We start from the raw sequence: 8864 nt of genomic DNA on the forward strand, positions 1-8864 counted from the left end.
ATCTCCTCCTCCTCTGCAAAGGAGAAGCCAGCAGAGTGATCCTTTAAAACACTATCAGTCATGGGATGGCCTGGATTCAGAAGACCTTTCCAGGAAGCTCAGTAGTCTTGCTCTACAGCCAGAGACTTACTGTACAAAGATCTGTGAAGATTCCTCCCACAGTGAGATCTCCTCTGGCCTCCCACTCCACACTGCCTTTCACTTCTCTCTGTCTTGCCTCATCTCATGTCAGCAGCAGCATTCAGTGCCCAAAGCCCTGTTGCTCTTGGAAGAGGAGCTGCTCCTGCACACACCTGTCTCTCAGCTGTGCTGCCAGGTTGCCATCAGCTCCCTCTGTCCCCAAAGCCTGGCCCCACTCAGGAGCAGAGGCCCAGCTGAAAGCATGAATTTCTCTGTCCCTTGAGCTCCCTCCTCCTGGGAAATGTTCACTGAAGTACACTAAAATAATGAGCTATTTTTCTTTTCTAAAGAGTGCAGAAAAACTGGTTCCAGCATTGCAGTTTATTTCATCACAGGATGGCTATCTATGAAAGGTGTAAATGTCCTACTCTGGAAGTCCCTATTCCCATCTCTTAACTAGGCAAGATACCTAGAGGGGACAAGAGGGGAGCTCATGGACACATGGTTCATGTGTTGATTCAGATGAGTCAATCTGGGCATCTCATGCCAGCTTAAAAGCCCCTGGACTGTAATGGGATACAGTTCCCTCCTGTGAAACTCAGAAACACACAGGAGGTGGAATTCCCCTTGCCCAAGCCTTGTCTAAGCTCCCATTGTTATCACTGGAGATGGAGGGTGGGAGTCAGTTGCTCACACACAAACACCTGGGGACAGAGGTGGTCCCTGGCATGTGCCAGTGTCTGCTTGCTCTAATGGAGCCACTATGAGACCCACATCCTTCTGGAGCATGAGCTGGGGGCCAGATGGGGAATCTTCTTGGTCATCTCAAATGACACTAGATGCCCACTACAAGTAAAGCTCATCTCACTAGGAAGTTGAGACACAGGCAGATCCCAATATTAAAAACAGGTAACGTAATTCAGTGCAGATACTCGATTTAATGACATAGAAATAGGCTGGCAGGGCCATTTCAGATGCCTGGGGTGTCCAGCACAACCACATGTCTCTAGTAGATACAACATGGGACCTACAGAAAAGCCAAGCCCCTTTGGACTGCATGCTGGGCAAGTGTCCCCGGGCATCTCAGGTTCCTGCCTGTGCCTAAACAAATGAATCCCACCACTGCCTTTAGGCAAAATCTGTACTGTCTGCATCCAAATGTGCTGCACAACTGGGATGCACATCACAGCAAGGTCTCTGCTCTAGTTTCTGTACTCTCAAACGGTTGTAGCTCTCCTCCTCCTGTACCTCTTCTCACCCCCCAATATGAACAGGGACTAGACTAACAACGTCCTCAGGGTGGCTGGATCACAGGCTGCACAGGCCCAGGGACTTCTTCACTGGCACCTTGTTCTTCCTGGAGATTGGTTGAGGAAGTCTGCCACAGGTCCAGTGGTGCTGCAGAGTCAGCACAGGCCACCAACTCCTCTCCTGGCTTTCCTGCACGGCCCAGCACTTTTTCTCCTTGGCCTTGGGCACTGCAGGCTTTGCTCTCTTAGTAGGAACCTCCTTTTGCCATTACATTGCCACCTGCTGTCCATGCCAGCATGTCACCACTTGTAATTAAAGCCTTTGCATACGTTGGGTCCTTGGCAACAGGTTTCCCTGTGACAAATCTTTGGTCGGCGCCACAGCTGAGGTGCTCATATCAAAATGTGTGCAAACATATGCAACCTGGGGTGCAGGCAGGAGCAAATGGGGATGAACAAGCTGTCACAGGACTGCCACATGATTGGAATAACTGAGGTGTGGTAGGATCACTCGCATGACTTGAGTCCTTCAACGGCAGGGTGCAAGTTCTTCAGGAGAGACCACCAGGCAAGATGAGGAGGGGCATGCCCTATGTGTGAAGGGGTAGCTTGCATGTATGGAGCTCTTCCATGGCATGGACCAAGGCAGGCAGCTCTGAAGGGCAGAGGAGCTCAGGAAAGCCAGCAGGCCTTTAAGGACAGCATCTGTCAAGCACAAGAATGCTCCATAACGAACAGTTTGTAAAATTAGTAGACATCTCTGGAGCCCAGCTTGGCTAAACAGGGAACTCCCATGTGAGCTCCAGGGCAATCAGGCAGCATGTGGAAAGGGGAAGAAGGCCAAGGCTGCAAAGGAGGAATTTAGAAATGTTGTCCAGCAAAGTGGGGATGGTGTCAAGGAAGCCAAAGCTCCCCTGGGACAGAGACACTTGCAGGGGATGTGAAGGACAGGAAGAACCGCTGCTACTGCTTCAGTGACAGTAAAAGAATAAACAAGGAAATGTGGGCTCACAGCTGAATGGGGCAGGGATTCTAGCAAAAGCAGATGCAGATAGGTCTGGGGAAGTCAAGTCCTTCCTGGCTTCAGTCTTCACCCACAAGGTCTCCTCAGCTGTTGTGCCTAGAGTCAGGACTCCTGAAGAGAAAGACAACCAGCAGTGCCTAAGTCTCTAGAACTCACCCCACAGAAGTCTATGGGACTGGATGGCTGGCATCCATGGACATGCAGAGAGCTGGCTGCTCTGACAGCAAGGTTGCTCTGTGTCATCTTTGAAAAGTTGTGGAGATTAGGGGAGGTCCCAAATACTAGAAGAAAGAATATGTTGTGCTCATCTTCAATAAGGCCACAAGGTCAAAGCAGGGAGCTGCAGGCCATACAGCCTCATGTTGCTGAGGACTATGTCATGGAGCCAGTCCTCTCCGATCACCTTTCTGAGCACATGAAGAAGGTACCTGGGAACAGTCAGCATGGATTTACTGAAGGTAAATCATTCCTGACCCACCTGATTGCCTTCTGTGATAAAAGATGTGCACTTGAGGAGGAGAAGAGAGTAATGGATGTCCTTTAGACATCCAGATGGGGAAAAGCTGGTTGGATGATTGAGTTGAGAGGGCTTTCATGAAAGGGTCATGCTTTACTGGGAAGCCAGGTAAAGGTGGGGTATGCAGGGGTCTACCCTTCATCCTGTCCTCTTTGAAAGGCTCATCAGCGGAGCAGAACAACACGTGCATCAGGACAGGCAGAGACCTGACTGGCAAAGCAGTGACCCCAAGGAGAAGGCCCTGGATGTTATGAGGGATGCCATATGAGCCAGTGGTGCATGTTCACCACAAATGAGGCCAGCTGCATGCAGGACTGTATTAGGAAGAGCATGGCCACCCAGGCAAGGGCAGGTCTTATCCCCCTTGACTCTCACATTTCTGGAACAGTGTGTCCCAGTTTGGTACGCCCAGCACTGGAGGAATGGGGAGCAACTGGAGAGGGTTCAGAGGAGGTCTGCCAAGATGGGGTTGGGGGCCTGAAGCACATGGCCTCTATGGAGAGCCTGAGGGACCTGGGCTGCTTTAGCCTCCTGAAGTGGAGGCTAAGGCCAAAACAGTAGTGACCTGTGACTGTCTGTGATGGGGTGTTTTCAGAGATGATGGAGCTTTTCTTCGTAGTGGAAAGCAGCATGAGACGGGGAAAGAGCCACAAAGTGCATTTTGAGAGGTTCAGACTGGACTTTAGGTAACAAGAATGTCACTCATAGGCTAGTGCTGTGGTGCAACAGGACACCCAGAGGGACTCTGTGATCAGCCCCTGGCTTTGTGTTTCAAGGAGCAGCCAGCAAGGAGAGGGACGTCAGTAAAGGCGGGGAGATCATGCAGTGAGAGAAAGGTGGGGAAGCAGGTTGCATGTCTAGAGGATGCAGGGAAACAGGTGCAGCTTTGGGTCAGCGTAGGACAGCCCGTGGTGGAGATGACAGAGGGCAATGCCAAGGCTGAAAGCCTCCAAAAGAACTGGGGTCTTTGTCCCAACTGCTATGGCTGGTGTGTCTGTCACCAAGGCATACGAGAAGATGACGTTTCCTAACAGCCATGTGGCCTTGCTGCCTCCTCAGCTCCACAGAGCCCAGGAGGTGCCGTATCGTTGTCCTGCACTAGGCATTGCACTCCCCCCCCACCCTGACACTGCCCCCAGGAACAGTCCTGAGCAACATGTGAGGGAAAGGATCTCCCCACCCAGGGGCTGGCTGTGGGGCTTGGCCATTCTGCTTGATAACACATAGCAAGGTTGACTTGGCATCAGAGCCACTCTCACATTGCCTTTGCCTACTTGCAATCAGGGCCTCCAACTTTCGGCTCTAATCAGCCCCTTGGGAGCCTTTCTGTGTAATGGACCTCAGTGGGACCTATTAACGCTCCAAGAAACTTGGGGATTTGCTTCTGATGTAAACTTCTCGAGAGGTTTCTTCAGTGTCCTCTCAGCATCAGAGGTTCATGGGCTCAGCACCAAAGACACCCGAGGGGGTCATTAAAATGCAAAACCCCCCAAGGAGCCATGCCTCTCCCCATAATTTTCTTCAGCTCTTCAATTCTTGTGCTGTGGCTAATTGGAGAGGTTTCAGCAGTGTATTTACAAGAGGAAGATTTCAATGACCATCAAAAAAAAAAAAAAAAAAGGATTTCTGCATTTAAAGGTTTCCTTATCTTTCAGCTTACAACCTAGAGTGATATCCACCTTCTCCAACTGATATTGATCCAGAGTGTCTCCTAATGAGGTCTGGACACGTGGGAAAAGCACCATCCTGGAGGTCAGACATCCATGGAAAATATTCCTCCCCACCTCCACAGCCCTGCCACTTCTCTCATCAGCCACTGGGGACTTCGATCACTCTTGTTCAAATCGAACCTTTTGCCACTCAAGGCTGGAGCTGAATGTTACAGCTCATGTGCACCAATTCCCACCTGCTTTCCTTAGGGAACTAGCTGCAAACAGGCACAGAAGGCTTTGTCTTCATTGTGATCAAACAAAAATGAACATGATCCAGTGTCATAAGAAGTAAAATACACTCCTCAACTCTATGTGAAGTCTGAGTTGCCTCAAGTGAGGTCCATAGTCTACAAGGAATAAACTTCCTTGACATGTTCTTCACAAATAGATAGGAAAGGCTGGATAGACACACAGTGAAGGAGTTGGTTGAAGAGATAATGAGACTCCTGAAAGAGGAGGCAAGCTATAGACTCCCTGAAGCTTAAAGCAGCATCTGGAGAGTTGAGAGGTATCTGACTGACAAAGAGTAAGGGGAGGAGGCGGACTGGAAAACTATGGAAAGTGCATATGCCCAGATCGTCTGATGCAAAGATGACTTTAGAAATGATCGATTTAATCTGGCATGTGCAAATATGTGAGAGTTCACTGAGACTACATCCACAGCATAACAGACAGAGCAGCGGAAACACAAGGTCCAGGGCATATCGATATTTCTTCTGCTGAGAATAATATCCTTCCTGAAGATTCCCACTATTTCATCATAGCAAAACATTGACATTAAAATGAGCCAGTAATTGGAGCTGAGGAAAGCGTGCTCATATTTTTGAAATGTTGGAAACAGTTCTTCACCTTTCCAGGCAGAGCTCAGGTGTCCAACCGCAAGCACCCAGTGGCACTTGGAGAGACCCCAGTATCTCTGAGGGACCTGCCTGGGCCTGGCAGCTCGCACAGGGGACCTGTGGGAGACCAGAGCCCTCGGAGCTGCAGATGGAGACTGGGCAGAGGGGACTAGGGCACCTGCAATGGCACCAGCCACCCATGACCCTGTGACTGCATCCCACCCCAGTTCTGATAATCACTTTCAATTTCAGACAAAAAGATAATGCGAAATGACCCCAGAAGACTAGTAGACTAAAACAGAACAAATCAAGAAAAACAATAAGAGCACAAAAAACTGGAAATTTAACAAAACATTTATTTGTTTTAAATCCTTGTCTTAATTTCTTTCTTGTTTCAGTTTTAATGCTATTTCTAAACATTTCTTTTATAATCAGGCCTGCACCATTAAACAAGATATTTTTTTGTCTCACAGAGAGCCCAGCACTCAGAAAACCACCCCCTGCCCACGGCTGTCCGTGCCACTCCTCACTCTTTGCACAGAGCACATCACACTCTGAAGTGTCAGGCTTTCTCGACTGGTGAGGAAAGCAGGCTGACCAGCTTCATCTAATTTTGGGTGCCCAAATTTGCACAAATCACAACATACCTATGTTACCATGACATTTTAAAGGAGTCCCTAAAACATCTAGCTGCACTCCCTTTTCATTCCCTGCATGGTCAATGAAGTGTAACTTCATTTGGGGGACAACAGGGAGGCGATTGATCTCACCCCATGGCAGACCCACTTGTCTGGACTCCCCTTTCTAGTCAATGGAAGGAAATAGGTTCCCTCAACTTAGTTGTTTTCAGATACATTTCCTAATGACAAGCTAAGGTCCCCCAGGAGACAGATAAAAATTTTCCAGCCCCACAGGGGAACACAGCTACCCCAGGGCATCTCAGGCAGCAACAGCCTCTCTATGTGGTCACATGAAGCGAGCCCAAAAAGGAGATTCTAGTCCTAAGTTGAAATCTTCTCAAAAAATAACTCAATGCAATAATTGACAAGAAATGCTCATTTCCAAAGCTTCACACAGTTTTACCATTTCCATATATTTTTTCTTTCTTATTAATCAGCAGCACAGTGTTCGTGCACTACAGTAACCATGGCAATGTAGCATGGCAGGGACCAGGGTCCCAGATAAAGTTCTCAGGATGATGTGTGTTAAGGGCACATTGGCTCTTTTCTGGCGTATCAGCTCAATCTTAGAGCACCACAGACCAAGAAATCTCACTGAGGACTTTTAAAACCAAAGAGCCTGCTTTGATGCCTCAAGGAGGAAGGCTGCGTCCTGTCCCAGATTGTCCCACGTCCTGCTTTTACAAAAAGAGAAACCCACAGGAGGATCCAGTTTTGGATCTCAGCTTGTGGCCGCACTTTGTGCTGTTTCATGTCACATGACTTTGATCCTGTCTTTAAAAAATGCCAAATCCCAAGCCAGCCCCAAAGGCCTAGATTGCCACACAGGTCTGCCCAGTGCAGACACCTGACAGTGCAGGGTCACAGAAGTGACAGATCCAGGGTCCCCTTTTAGATATTTCACAGCCTTTGACACCATCTGGGGATGTTCCTGAAGGATTAGTCAGTAAGATTTGGTAAATAACTGGGGTGACAGGAAGGTGCTGCTTTCCAGAACATGAGGGGAAATCTCTCAGCTCTCTCCCTGGTTGTGCCATCTCCATGGTGGTGACCTACTGAGCCCTCAGATGACACGAGCTGAGGTCACAGTGGGATGTGCCACATCACAGGGAGGTCTCCCTGGTGCTGTGGCAGTTCCCTCACTTCCCTGCAAGGCCCAGGAGCTGCTGAGCATTGCTCATGAGCTCCCCACTGCTGCTCTTCAGAGTCGTTCCATGGCAAGGATGGGGGAGAGGGGGCAGCAGGGCCACACTGGGGCCCCTCACTGACAGGCAGAGAGGAAGGGGCAAGCTGGAAAGGTGTTTTGGGTGAAGAGAGGGAAGACCATCCCTCCTCCCCTGCTGGAGAGGCAATCCGATGGCAAAGGGGCAAGCGAGAACTGTTGGACCAAGACCATCAGCCCAGGCCACAGTGCCTTGTTCCCAGAACTCCTGCAGCTCTCTCCTGAGGTAAGGGCTTTAGGAGCTCCTTGCTGAGGTGTCACACAGTGACTGTTAACTGCAAAAATAGCTGTGAAACGTGGGCTGTGAAGGTGGCTGGAAAGGACTGGGCTCTCCCATGAGAGCTCGGCCTGAGGGTCCCGTCTAGCTCGGGGGCCAGGGTGGCAGCCAGGACTCCTGGGTCCTGGCAGTGAGGCTGCCCTGAGCCCCAAGGCTCCCGTCAGGATGGCCCCGTCCCCTTGTGGAGGACAGGGGGCAATCCATGGCCAGGCTTCCCTGGGAGTGGGTCCCCCTTTGGCATCTGGCTCTGGCATGAAAGGTGTCCTGCATCCTGAAGCTGGGGTGTCCTGCAGCTCCTGTGGGGCTCTCAAGAGCCTGCTGGAAATGCCCATACAGGAAATGGATCCTTCACCTTGCAATAACCCCAACGTGTCTGCTTCTTTGGGAGAACCTCTGTTCCTTCCCCCTGGATCCCTTTATGCTTCCAAATTGACAGAGCATGCTTTGGGCTCAGAGATGTTGTCCTCAGATGGCCTCAGCCCCTGTCCTCCTGCAAATGGGGGTCAGACCTCTGCACCCAAAAGACAGCCTGTTGGGGAGAGCAGCTTGGAAACAGGTGGGGGTGCCATGGCCACCCCACAAGTCCCTGCTGACCCCAAGCATTTTTATCTGAGCCGTGGGGGGCAGCGCTGGGGGGAGTCCAGCAGGGTCATCTCCCACAGCCCCCTCCCAGACACACACCTCCGCTGCCCAGCACCGGCAGGCCCAGAGCTGCTCTGCCTCTGGCTGCCCCATGACCCCAGGGCTCCTCAGCCCTCCGAAGTGATGCGCTGGGGCCCAGCCTGGCCCTGCACAGAGCAGCCCCTGCCTGGCCGCTGCCCAGTCCTGCCGGGCACAGCACAAGGGCTGCCGAGCCCCGGGGCTGCCGTGGCCAGGGGGCCAGGGCCCCAGGGGCAACAGGGCCCTGCCCTGCCCTGCCCTGCCCTGCCCTGGGGGCAGCAGGATGCTGCCTGTGGGCTCCGGTGCCCTCGCCATACCCAGTGTGATAGGTGATAATTTGTTACATCAACTCGGGAAGTGATTTTACGATGAAACTAGGCGCTAAGTACGGGCTATCAACTCGTGAAGTGATTTTACCATGAAACTAGGCGCTAAGTACGGGCTATCACCACAATGATTGTACTGAGCCAGCAGAGCGATATTGTATTGTGAAATGTATGCGCGCGACCTGAAGGGCACCACGCACAATGCAGAGGAAGACCCCAGTTTTCATCCCGACCCCC

Source organism: Apteryx mantelli, unplaced genomic scaffold (genome assembly GCF_036417845.1).
Source record: "Apteryx mantelli isolate bAptMan1 unplaced genomic scaffold, bAptMan1.hap1 HAP1_SCAFFOLD_20, whole genome shotgun sequence".
NCBI classification, from domain to species: Eukaryota; Metazoa; Chordata; class Aves; order Apterygiformes; family Apterygidae; genus Apteryx; species Apteryx mantelli.